This window comes from Adiantum capillus-veneris, chromosome 19 (assembly GCF_014529385.1).
Source record: "Adiantum capillus-veneris isolate H3 chromosome 19, ASM1452938v2, whole genome shotgun sequence".
In the NCBI taxonomy this organism is placed as follows: domain Eukaryota; kingdom Viridiplantae; phylum Streptophyta; class Polypodiopsida; order Polypodiales; family Pteridaceae; genus Adiantum; species Adiantum capillus-veneris.
In genome coordinates, this window is record NC_140949.1 from 121,888,710 (window position 1) to 121,902,264 (window position 13,555).

General features: G+C 41.7%; 1 long non-coding RNA gene across 2 annotated transcripts in view; it reads left to right on the forward strand.

Moving 5' to 3' along the window:
* LOC147434768 (uncharacterized) overlaps nucleotides 1-6,559 on the forward strand; it is a 68,334-nt gene extending 61,775 nt beyond the window's left edge. For both annotated transcript variants that reach the window (XR_015185386.1, XR_015185385.1), the window contains exon 3: nucleotides 6,076-6,559. This is a non-coding gene — a long non-coding RNA (uncharacterized LOC147434768). The remainder of the gene's footprint in view (nucleotides 1-6,075) is intronic.
* Nucleotides 6,560-13,555: the final 6,996 nt, after the last annotated feature.

The following is a 13,555-nucleotide window of genomic DNA, read 5'->3' on the forward strand; positions in this document are numbered from 1 at the left end:
ATAAATATATGACAGCTTTCAAAGAGGCGCTCACCTTCTGCAAGGTGGATTCTACGCACACTGTGCACATGTATCTGCTGGGATTGCACGAGGACTACCGTTGGGCCTTAATTAAGGATAAAGCTCCGACTGATGACAAGGATGCAGTGGCAAAGGCTAGGACGTTCCATTTGATAAATGGAGCGAATTATGAGAAGAAAAGAACTGCAGACCATCAATTAGGTGAGGGTGCTTCGAGGAAGCGACCCCGATTTCAGCATAAGTCCAAATCACCGCCGAGATCTTCTCAGAAGAAGAAGAAAGCCAGAATTGCTTCAGTTGCTGATGCAGTGAAGAAGGGGGCTTGCTTCGGATGTGGCCAGACGGATCACCAAATCAAAAATTGCCCCAAGAAGAAGATGAAGAAACCGCAAGGCCGTCCTTCGGTTCAAATTCACGAGATCTCAGGTAACTCTGATGTCATTCAAGTTGAAATCCATCATTTAGCGCACACTTCATGCACTAATTGTACTTTTAGCACCGAAGTGTTTGATAAGCACGATCTTCTCCGTTTCCCCGGGAAGATCAATGGTCACGACGTGACCGTACTCCTTGATAATGGAAGCTCACACAATTTTGTGGATGCAAAATTGGTGCAGAAACTGAGCCTGCAGACGCGGGACAGTGACCATGAGTATCGCGTGAAGATGGCTTGTGGCGTGGATACGGATGTATGGAATCGGATAGTTCCAGACTTGTCGCTCGAGCTAGCTGATTACAAAGAGAACTTGGATTTCCACATCATGCGCTTGGACAGAGCAGATGTTATTTTAGGAATTCCATGGTTTTATGATAAACAAGACTCATTGTATATAGACTATGTACATCACTCTCTTGTTTTTGTTAAGCAGAACATGCCTCATGTATCTGTGTCGCTTTGTAATCAGAAGTCTGTAAATAATGGTTTTGCAATACCAATTGTTACTGCTTTGGAAATGTATAATGAAATAAAGTCTTCTGATGTTGACTTTTATCAATGTGTACCATCTGCTTGGTTTGATTCATTAGTGCTTGGTACTTCTGTCACTGAATTTCGTAAAAATGTTTCATGTTCTTCTGTTGAACTTGGGGATTCCGACGAATCCAACCTTATCCGAGGAATGGTGACTGATTTCGAGGATGTTTTTCCTGATGATCTACCTCCTGGCTTACCGCCTTCGAGAGTAGATCATGGCATTGAGTTGGTGGCTGGTAGCCAACCCTTCTCAAAGCAACCCTATCGGTTTAGTAAAACCGAAGAGGACGAGATTCAGCGGCAGCTGAAAGATTATCTCGACAGGGGTTTTGTTTGACCAAGTCAGTCCTCATGGGGGGCGCCAGTGCTACTTTCTCGAAAGAAGGATAACACTATGCACTTCTGCGTGGATTACAAGGGGTTGAATAAGCTCACTGTCAAGAACAAGTATCCGCTCCCGCGCATGGACGATCTGATGGATCGGCTCCATGGAGCGTTGTATTTTACGAAGATAGACCTGTGATCAGGCTATCATCAGATACGGATCAAACTGGAAGATATTCCTAAGACAGGCTTCGATACGCGTTATGGTCACTACGAGTTTTTGGTTTTGCCTTTTGGTTTGACCAATGCTCCAGCTACATTCCAGCAGATGATGAATGATCTGCTCAGACCATTTTTAGGCAACTTCGTTGTTGTATTTCTCGATGATATCTTAATCTACAGCCGAAGTTTATCTGAGCACCTAGTGCATATACGCACTGTTCTCGAAGTACTGAGAACTGAGAAGCTTTACGCTAAGGCTTCTAAGTGTGAATTCCTTAGGAAAGAGCTTCTGTACTTGGGTCATATCATTACTCGCGATGGAATTCGCGTTTACCCTGAAAAGTTGGATAAAGTGCGAAATTGGCCCATTCTGAAGAATGTACGCCAAGTAAAGTCCTTTTTAGGCTTTACTGGTTTCTTTCGCAAGTTTATCAAGGATTACTCTAAAGTTGCTACTCCGCTTACGCAACTTTTAAAAGGAGGGGTGAAAGGGCCAAAGAATTCGGGTCCTCATCATAAAGGTAATCCCCCTGTTGTCTGGAATGAGCGTCTCGACGAGAGCTTTCGGACACTAAAGCACTTAGTGACTACTGCACCAATATTGCACATTCTGGATCCTAGCAAACCGTTTGTGGTTGAAACTGATGCTAGCGATTATGCTGTTGGTGCGGCGTTATACCAGGATGGACGTCCTGTTGCGTTTGAAAGTAAGAAGCTTTCCGACGCTGAAATGCGTTATCCAACGTACGAAAAGGAGCTTTATGTTATAGTCCACGCCCTGAGGAAATGGCGGCACTACTTGTATGGCTCTATGTTTGTTGCATGGACAGATCATCACTCCTTGCGCTATATCTGTGATCAGGGTGATCTCAGAGGCCGGAAGGCTAGATGGGTTGAGCTTATGCAAGAGTTTGACTTTGAGATCTGTGTAGAAAAGGATCCAGCAATCGAGTTGCCGATGCGCTCAGCAGGATTCCTGAGGTTAATGCCTTGTCTATGGCTGAAATCTCGACGGATTTCTATCTCTCTCTCTCCAAGGGCTATGCCGTTCCAATGGCCATTTTGGCAAGATATGGAACGAGGTCGAAGCGGGGCATGACTCGCATACAGGCTTGGGTGATCCGGAGACCCAAGTGAGTCGTGCTGGAGAGACGAGACAGCGACAATATTCCACTAGAGGTGGACTATTGTTCAGAAATGGTAAAGTCTGCGTATCGGAAATCAATGAGATTCGACAAAGGATTTTGTGCGAATGCCACGATGTTCCTAGCGCTGGGCACCCTGGCATCCTGAGAACTTTGGCTTTGGTCAAACGATATTTCTATTGGCCAAGAATGCGCTCTTACATAGAGAGCTATGTGAAAAGATGCGCTTAGTGTCAAGTCAATAAGGCAAAGCGCCTTAGGAAAGCTGGCCTGCTACATCCATTGGAAATCCCAGATGCCAAGTGGCAGAGTATTTCCATGGACTTCATCGTTGGTTTGCCAAATACTAGTCGGGGCAATGACGCTATTTGGGTTGTGGTCGATAGACTCACAAAAATGGTGAAGTTTATACCAACGAAGTCGACAGTAAAAAGCCATGAGTTGGCGGTTTTATTTGTCAATCAGCTTTATAAGCTATATGGCCTCCCAGAAGATATCGTCAGTGATCGAGATACTAAGTTCACTGGCCGATTTTGGCGAGATGTCTTTGCTCACCTTCAGACGAAGTTGAGTATGTCGTCTTTTGACCATCCTGAGTCCGACGGACAAACTGAGAGGATGAATCGGACGTTAGAGGACATGTTGAGAGCCTATGTCTCTCATAGGCAGTCTGATTGGGAAAGGTATCTTCCACAGTTAGAGTTTACCTATAATAGTAGCAAGCATTCTGCTACTGGATTTAGTCCATTCATGCTGATGTATGGATTTGAGCCTAAATCCCCAATTGTTATTGGCTTAGAAAAAGTCAAGGAATGCCAAGTTCGTGATTTCCTGCATGACATGTAAGAAATGCTCGAATTGGCTAAGGATAGTATAAAAACGGCTTGTGATCGAGTCACTACTTCTGCTAATCAAAAGAGATCTCCAAGGACTCTAGATGTGGGACAATGGGTCTATCTCAAGATACCCAAGGATTCCAAGACTATGCGAACGGGAAAGCATTATAAGCTTTCAGCTAGATATTGTGGTCCGTTCTTGATCACAAAGAAGATTGGCCAAGTTGCCTACAAACTGGCTCTTCCTTCGGATGTTAGTGTACATCCAATGTTTCATGTCAGCCGCCATAAAGTGAAATTGGGCGAAGCCGACGTTGTTGTGCCTATCGAGGAAAATGTATGGAAAGATATGCAAACTGAGTATATTCCTCGCGAACCAGAAGCAGTTCTAGATCATCCTACCCGTCATTCGCGTCAAAAGGCTTATGACGAGTACTTAATTAAATGGAAGGGTCAATCTGAAAGGTTTGCTACTTGGGAACCTGTTAGAGCTTTGAAGGCTCAGTATCCCCACTTCATTGATGAGGACATCAATGGTTCTTAAGGGGGGAAGTATGTTATGTCCCGCTCACAGGAGAGGGGATCTAGCCCTGATGCCATCGGGATGGGCGTCCAGTGTCCAGGCGGACGTAGTGTGAAGCCGGCCAGAGTGGCCAGCCATTATTATAAAAGGGAGGCAAAGGCCTCATTTACAGTTATCGACCCCCACTAGCAGAGTGCCAGTGGTTAGCCCGCGAGGCTAGGAGTGCCCGAGGTCACCTCGAGGAGGTGAGACCGGGTGGTATGGGACGCTCGGTCTTACAGGTGCACGCCTACGTCCTCGGACGTTGGCCCAGCACGGGGGAGCTGCCGGATGGTGGCTATGGGCGGGTGGTTCGTCCGACGTATATCTGTAGGCGGTCTGTGTAGCCGGGAGATCCATCTCTCGTTCGTTTCAAGAGTACATGAAGTTCGAAGTTTTCTTGGCCTATATTCCTATTATCTGCGTTTCATTCGAGCCTTTGCCGCCATAGCGGGTCCTCTCCATATCTGTTCGTCCGACGTGTATCTGTAGGCGGTCTGTGTAGCTGGGAGATCCATCTCTCGTTCGTTTCAAGAGTACATGAAGTTCGAAGTTTTCTTGGCCTATATTCCTATTATCTGCGTTTCATTCGAGCCTTTGCCGCCATAGCGGGTCCTCTCTATGATTTGACTAAGAAGAGAATTTCATTCCATTGGGGACCTGGACAAAAACAAGCTTTTGAAAAGCTTAAGTATTTACTCAGTCACGGACCTGTCCTCACCGTCCCTGATCTTCTCATACCTTTCGAGGTGTATTGCGAGGCATCTGGAGATTGTGTAGGAGCAATCTTGAACCAAGAGGGTCATGCCATAGCTTATGAAAGCCGGCGCCTTAAAGATGCAAAGTTGCATGCTTCCATTTATGAGAAAGAGCTAATGGAAATTATTCATGCTCTTTCTATATGGAAACATTATCTTTTGAGAGTTGATTCGTAATTAAGACAGATCATCAAAGTCTTTGCTACTTTCTCACACAGAGAAAGTTATCAGAAAAGCAGATGAGATGAGCCAACTTTCTTTCTATGTTTCATTTTCAGATTTTACATACTTCTGGAAACAAGAATGCCGTTGCAGATGCCTCTCCAGACGCCCTAAGGTCGTTGCTTTGACAACTATTTATCATGAGGTAGCCCTCTCTTTTAGGGGCCAACCCAACGAGTTACCAAAGTGGCTACTGGAGACTTCGCGAGATGTAGCTACTTCAGATTTTCCATCAGATTGGTGTGAGGCGGGTACTACGTGACGGCTCCAATGACTTCAAAACATTAAGATAGATGGGACTTTATTGCAAGTGAACAATGGTTTGATGTCCTCGGTAGCAAAGGATAGAGAACCTCTAACAGTTGATGAGGCCATGTCATATGCATATAGTAATATTGCTATCAACACCTCCAATAGGCTAGCTCTTGCTTCTCCTTGGACCTCCTCTTTCAACATATGCATATACCTCATCTATGTAAGTGTCCTAACTTGGAGAAAGTTTGTAAGAAAACGCTTCTGGACATTCTTGAACTCTTTCCAAGTAGACTTGAGATGCTCCCGCCCCACACTTTAACTCCATAAAGAAGAACCGGTGTCGCCAATGTATCAAGAATGTACTTTTTGAGAACCCTATTTTTTACGTCCCCCACATCACACATGTTTCTCAAATGCGTAGTACGTTGTCATCCCAACTTCCAAACAAAACATAGCACAATCATGCCACTTGTGATTGGCCGGCAGAACCTCAAGGCCAAGGTACTTTAAGCTCTCAACAACTTCAAGTGTCTCATTGTTGTACACAATGCATGGCTTCTCCTTATGGTTGGCATAACCTTTGTTTTGGCTTCATTCACAATCAGCCCACTATGCAAGCAAAAGTTTTCAAGGACAACCATAAACTTTGTGCATCCTCTAAGTGTGTGTGTGTGTGTGTGTGTGTGTGTGTGTGTGTGTGTGTGAGAGAGAGAGAGAGAGAGAGAGAGAGAGAGAGAGAGAGCTGTTTGCTACTCAGGTACTATTGTTTATTGGTTCCCTTAACTGGACCGGTAGTCATTATTGCAGTCTATTTGCACTGGTTGAGCATGAAACTCTTCAAGCATGCCTAGCAATTTTTGTTAGGCTGTCCGTGTAATCCTTCGTGGTACAGTCGCAGAAAGGAAGAGCTAGAATCAAGTCACATTGCAGTCTTGTCAGCAGTTTTCTGCTTTTGGGAGGTGGCCAACAAACATTTCGCAAAGGGAATATGTGCGGATGATCCCTTTAGCTTTTTAGACTAGCTTCAACCAGAGAATTATATTGCATTTGACTAAATGTAACTACGTCTGATTCTCAGTTATGCACAAACCCACTATCTTGGATAGACTTCAATACCTCCATTTTCAAGTATCTCTTAATCTTTTGAGTAGAGTGGAGACTTATTTTTTAAAGAGGTTTGTACCGCCATTTTGAAAAATTCTTGTTTCACTTTTGATTGCACAAAAGGTTGTTCAAGAACCCCTCACTTAGTAAAATTTGTTATATCTGATTCAATTTCTCTTTCTAATAAGTCTCAGTTAGCTTTATCCTTGAAGCTGACATCCAAAATTGACATAGGCCACTGAAAGGTAAAGGCCATGCGAAATTTACGAGTAAAGCTGTCATTGACTGTGAACTGTCGCATGTTCTATCCTGTCTAACAGCTAGGATTGTTTCAGTTTATTCCTATCAAACTCTCTCAAGGTACTTCGTGGCCGCAACTCACCAATACACATTCTTGTTTGGCTGTGGACACCTCTATTGGTGTGTTTGTTTGAGCCATAACAACGCTTGTACGCTATGCATGCAGCATGTTGTGGTAAGTAACAGCAGTTATGAGGCCCATAACTGCTTAATCCTTTCTCAATTATTTGTACTAGCTTTATGAGGGATTGCAACAACCGAGAACAACATGCTCTTGCAATACACACCAATTGGATATTGGCTTGTACTCTCAAATTGGATATTGCCACCCAAATTGAGGGGCAAGGATTTGCAATAGTCAAAAAGCGTTGCGAAATAAGAAAAAGTCTCATTGAGGAGGCTCTCAAATGCCATTGCAGTGAGAGTCATCAATACGAAATCTATTTAATCATGGTGTTAGTGGAATCTTTTAGGAATTTCTGGTGTCTTTCTTCAGCATGTCATGTGTGGCCACAGGCTCAAAATTCTACAGAAGTACATCTCAAGTTACCATCCCTTTCAATGGGCCATACTGACATTATTTGCCAATTGGTCGGAGCAGTTAGGCTCTTGCAAGGTTGAAGAGATGAGAAGCTCTATTTTCACCTACATCTCCTAGGAACCTAAGATATCACTTTGGGAATGCATAAACAAGTTTAAGGGGGATGAAAAAGATGTGTTGCAAGGAGAGGACCAAACATGTCTCCATTGGTCGCCCGCCCTAAACAAAACTTTTGGCTCTGAGAGTGAAGATGAGTTTTATGTGACTTCTGTGACTCATAAGAAAGGCCATATAACAAAGGAATTCGACTGGGTATGATAGAAAACAAAATACATCAATTTCGTACAAAGCGGTGCAAAAGAAGAATCATAGGAACTCAGTTCATGCTTCTCAAGGCTCAAGTCGTATGGGGGAAATCCTTCCAACCATATTTTAACATCTTGTATTGTCAAGTCGAGGTTACAAGGCACTCAAAAACATGTGGTAAGATCAAAAAAAGAAAGACATAAAAATGCACTTTTTATAGGTGTGATAGGGTAGGATTTTGAACACCTCCAAAGAGCATCCCAAAGAGGCTACTTTGGCTATGATAGGAACTTTATGTATAAGCATGATAGGATTTACAGCATCAAACCAAGCAACATGGCTATTATTGAAGTTCTATGTATAGAGGGTTTTGGAATGAATATGGTGGGATGCTAAGTTCAAATTAGAGAGGCGTACCGATCAAGTTAGTTGCAATGCTAATGTACTCTTAAGTATACTTGAATGTCATATAGGGACATATAGATGGATACATGAAATCATGGATGTGGTGAAAGTATTTACGTGAGTGGAAGTATTATCCCATTGATATGCTATGAAGCATGTTGTTGGCTTCTCAAGACCTTTCAATCATTAAATTGATGTTGTTATTAGTCTTAAATAGTCCTTTATGCTCTATTAGCGGTAAGTTGTAGTTGTGTCCATTTTTCAATCATTTCAATTTGCTAGACCTTAATTGTGATCACCTCCTATTCTTGATGTGCAAATTTTGGCTCTCTCTTCAATTTGTCTTTCTATTTGCGGTTGCCTCTTACAATTCCATGCAGTTTCCTCCTCCTCTTGCTATGTCACAAGGAAGATGATAATGTGTTCGTGCCATGAAAGACCTCAAAGATCTATTTGAGAGAGAGAGAGAGACAGAGAGAGAGAGAGAGAGAAGAAGAAGAAGAAGAAGAAGAAGAAATTTTTAACGTCGTAGGAAACTATCCCAAGAGACCTGAGAGAGGGAGATCATTTGTATGGGGTGATGACTACCTTTCCCATTGTTGTAGTGTATGATGTTCTACTAACACTCAGAGTTAGTTTTCTTTGGCAGCAGCAGGGCCTTCTTTTAAATCTATTCTTCTTTCCTTCTCTCTTGGAGATGGGGTCCTCTACATCATAGTTTGTCTTGGCATTGCTCCATGGGCTACCTCCTCATTCCTCTTGGTTGAGCTACCCTCTAGCTTCCTTCTACCTTGATGGTGGACATCTTTTGCAAAGTTCTTGGAATCCCACTTGTGGCTTCTTCACAACTCATACACCCTTCCCTCCCCAATATTCTTGTCACAACTCCATACTACAAAATAAAATAAAATCTATAGGGCTACATACAAGAGTGCAATGAAACAAGAAAGACTCGGGGTATAGAAACTTCAAGGAGAAGGAGAAGAAATGTAATGAAATTAGGTTGATAACATTGAAGCGGAATTAAAATGACAATAGTGAGCATTTCATTAAGAGAATTTCTAATGAAGGTAGAGAGGAAGTGATTGATTAAAGATAGCAATAAAACATTACACCTAGTTAGCTTGCCATGAACAATACTTGTAAAAGAGAGAGAATTAGAGAAATTGACAATAGTTGAGGACCGGATTTACTTGGATCCCGGTCCCCCTCCAAAAGGCTTTTGTATTATATGTTCTTCCATGAAGAGAGACTTGGTAGAATACATTCTTTGTGTTCCTTGAGACTTTGTTGATGCCATGAAGATGGAAAGATTCATGCACCAATATTATGCCCAAAACAACAACTGAACTTACTTGCAATAGCATAAACTTGTCCCCGATCTCAATCCCAAGACCTCAAACACCTTCAAAGGTGAAGAGGTGAAGAGAGCTGGCAGAGAGTGAGGAAAGTGAAGAGGAAGAACATGTAACATACGAGAAAGAAGTATTATCCTAACATATCATCACTCTTAGAGCATAGCTTAACATAGTAATGGAGATTTGAGTAGATGATGAGCATGCTTTGAAGCTTGACTCTTGCTTGGATTTGCATTCCATAGCCAAGAGGTGTTGGTGTAAGCTCTCTACTTCTCAAGCTTGGAGAAGGAGATTACTTCTTGGTAGCACACCATGAGAGAATGTGTGTGTGGGCTTGTGGGATGAGAGAGAGAGAGAGAGAGAGAGACCCTCCTTGTTTACACTAGCTCAAAGCCCATTGGCCCAAGCTTGGGGCTAACCAATGGAATGCCTAGGTCAAATCAAGCAAGGGGTGTAGCATTTAGACACGTGTCCTTCTTTCTCCCTTTGAGAGAGAGAGCTTGATTTATTAAATAATTAATACTAGGTCAACTGGCCAATAGAAATTAAGCTTGCACAAGGTCTGTTCAATTCTCATTGGACTCCTTGGTAGACTGTCCATTAGAAATAAAGTAGATCCTAATTCTTATTGGTCCTTTTTAGGGACTTTTCCATAAAGCTTAAGCTTAATTCTCATTAGACCTCTCCATAAACCATCCAATAGCATTGAGACTTAATTGGGGGCCTGCCATGTGTCCTTTATGTCTCTTGTGGAAGAGTGACTCTTGGGGCGCGCGCGTGTGTGTGTGTGTGTGTGTGTGTGTGTGTGTGTGTGTGTGTGTGTGTGTGTGTGTGTGTGTGTGTGTGTGTGTGTGTGTTCTCTCCCATGCTCCTACTTGTACGGCTCGCCCCCTCCTTTGTAGGACTAGTTATTGACTTTTGGGCTCAAGCACCTCAAGCACTTAACGTTGGCAAAAATCTTGCCTAAAGGTTCTAGGTCTAAGGACTTTTAACATTAACCTTTGGAGGCTTTAATGAAGCTTAACTTAAGTTCTTTTAAAGCTTCATTAGATGCACATTTCTCCTTGGTAGACCTCTCTCCATTTGGACCCTTATTGAGATGAGCTTATCTCTCCTCTTGGTTCTCTGCTAAGAATGGGTCTAGCAGCACATATATGTATCCTAACTCTTGTTCCCGTTTATCAAATGATCAATTCAATATCAGAAAATCATTTGGGATATTAGATTTTATGACATTACCTCTCTCTTGAAATCATAGTCGTCCTCGACTATGAGGTAGAGAAGGTAAAGCCTAGTCATTACTCCATGGTTTCTTAGCGGGTAAAGGATTCCTTTGTACGCTACGACATCATTCCAAAATGTATGACTAATCTATTTGGTGCTTGAGAGACTTAGCTGTCAATAAGCTTGTTTGCTCTTTAGTCCATATCGCATTTCCGAAGTAGAGTGACAAATTCTACTTGGTGTTTTAGAGACGTCATCGCCACAAACATGATTCTAAGCATGCATACTTGTTAAATTTGTGTACAATAAAACAAAAAGAGAGAGTCTTAAAGACAAAAACAATGTTCATTTGAAATGCATTTACATTTCCTTACTCTACTGTAGCATTGAAAGCATTGACAAGGTTCATATTATCCTTAAGCTATGTCCCTTGCATCCATCTAGCATCTTCCAAAGGATAATTTTTGAATTTAATAAGATCTATCGGATAATCTTACCATGTCTTAGCACCTTGTCGAAGGATGGATTCGGGTTTTAGCACCTCTTCTTGATCCTCGATCTGGAGGGTCTTCATTTATTGGTTCTATTGGTGGATCCCCTTTGTAAGGCTTGAGTAGGCTCACATGAAAAGCATTGTGTATGAGCCAATGATTGGGCAACTTTAATTGATAACGAGATGGCTTAAGAATTTGAAAAGGACCGTAGTATCTTTTTGCTAAATTAGCATAATACTTCTGGTGGCCCGTAGGATTCTTGTCCGTAGTTTGCCTTAAACGAGCCTTGGGGAATTTTAGCAAGACCCAATCATTTTCCTTAAAAGCTAAGGCTAGTTTGTGCTTTTTAGCAGCAGCCTTTTGCCTTTGCTATGAGATGGATATAGCCTCTTTAATCTCTCAAAAAGATTCTTGTAGATCTCGGCTATACGCATCAACGGCGAAGATTTTTCCATGTATCTTAAGTAGCAAGGGACTTTTAGATATTTCCTCTATGACTTCGAAAGGTGTCTTCCCTGTAGAAGTATGCATGGTGTTATTGTACGTATACTCTATAAGGGGTAAGTACTTCTCCCATTGTGAGCATTGATCTACTTCCGTGACATAGGTTTTTAGTAGATCTAGAATTGTAAGGTTACCTATCTCACTTTGGCCATCCGTTTGTGGGTGATAGGCCAAAGAGAAATTTAACCTTGTATCTAGGTTCTCAACAAAACCCTTCCAAAAGTTACTGATCATTTTAGGACCTCTATCTAAAACTATAGATGTTGGCAAGCCATGGTATTTGAAAATCTGAGATATAAAGAGGGTTGTCATTTGGTGTGCCTTAATAGTCTTTTTGACAGGTATAATATGTGGTTGTTTGCTAAACCTATCTACTATTATCCATATTCCTATATTCCCATGGATAGACTTGGGCAATCCAAAGATAAAATCCATGGATATGCTCTCCCATGGTGAATTAGTAATTGGCAATGGCTGGAGCAATCCAGGTTGTTTCCCTCTATCATACTTTGTCTTTTGGCATACCACCCATTTTGAAACATGCTCTTGTATGTCTACTTTCATGATGGGCCAATAGAAGTAGGTCTCTACTCCTCAAAGAGTAGGTTGAATCCCTCTATGCCTTGCATAAGGAGGATCATGGGATTCATACATTGCTTTCTCACAAAGTGAGTTAGTAAAACATGGCATATTGCCATAGAGGAGATAACCATCTTTCTTTCATCTATCATAAAAGATAGGTCATTGTGAGTTGCTATAGAGACAGCATTTTCTCTTGGCCATTGTGATAGTGCATCGGTCACTTAATTGTGCTTGCCAACAATGTGAGCAATATGAAAATTAAATTGCAAAAGAAAATTTATCCACCTCATTTGTTTGTTGGAGATCTTGGTTTACTTCATGAAATAGTTGAGGCTTTGATGATCCGTGCGTAGGATGAATGGAGTCCCTGAAAGATAGTGCTTTGATGAGTCTAGGTCATGTAGAACAGCTAGTAGCTCCTTTTCATATATATCCAATACTCATGAAAGTTGAGTCTTTGACTCTCGTATGCTATGGCATGCCCTTTTTGAAGCAAAACAATTTCCACAAGCATCACATTGGACCTCAAATGGCTTTGAGAGATCCGGCAATGTAAGCACAGGTTGAGAGATAAGTTTCTCTTTGAGCTTGTCAAAAGTATCTTGCTCTTTTGCAGTCCATGTATACCTAACTTTCTTTTTCCTTAAGTCATGTATGGTCCTACTATTAGCAAGAATTTCTCTACAAAGCGTCTATAGTATGCACATATACCAATAAAGCTTTGTTTTTCGTGTAGATTCATTGGATTATGCCATCCTTTTATTACCACTAGCTTTGTGGGATCCATTTGGATGCAATCTTTCTTTTGATTAATGACAAGTTTATTCTCTCTTAGAACTTGAAAGATTACCCGGAGATGTTACTTATGCTCCTCAAAAGAATTGGAGTAGATAATGATATCATCAAAGAATACTCCAGTAAACTTGCGGTGGGGCCTAAAGATTTTTTTCATTAAGCGGTTAAATGTGGTTGGAGCATTTGTTAAGCCAAAAGGCATGACAAGATATTCATAAAGACCAAATTTTGTACAAAAAGCGATCTTTATGATATCTTCATTGACTACCTTATCTGATGATAGCCACTTTTAAGGTAGACCCTTGTCATTTATCCAATAGATCTTCTACATGTGGCAAGGGAAACCTATTTTTGATAGTGATTCTCTTTTGTGCTCTATAGTCAACACACATATGATACGTGTCGTCTTTCTTTTGACTAAAAGGACTGGTGAATAAAATGGTGAAGAGCTAGGCCTCATCATCCCCTTTTCTACCAGTTCATGAAATTGCCTCCTCATAATCTCCTCTTATTGAGCTTGTGAAACTTGATAAGGAGGCTTATTAGGCGGTGAGCTCCCTGGTAGAATCTCTATTGCATGATCATCATCCCCTTGTTTTGGAGGTAACTCTCTAGGGATATCAT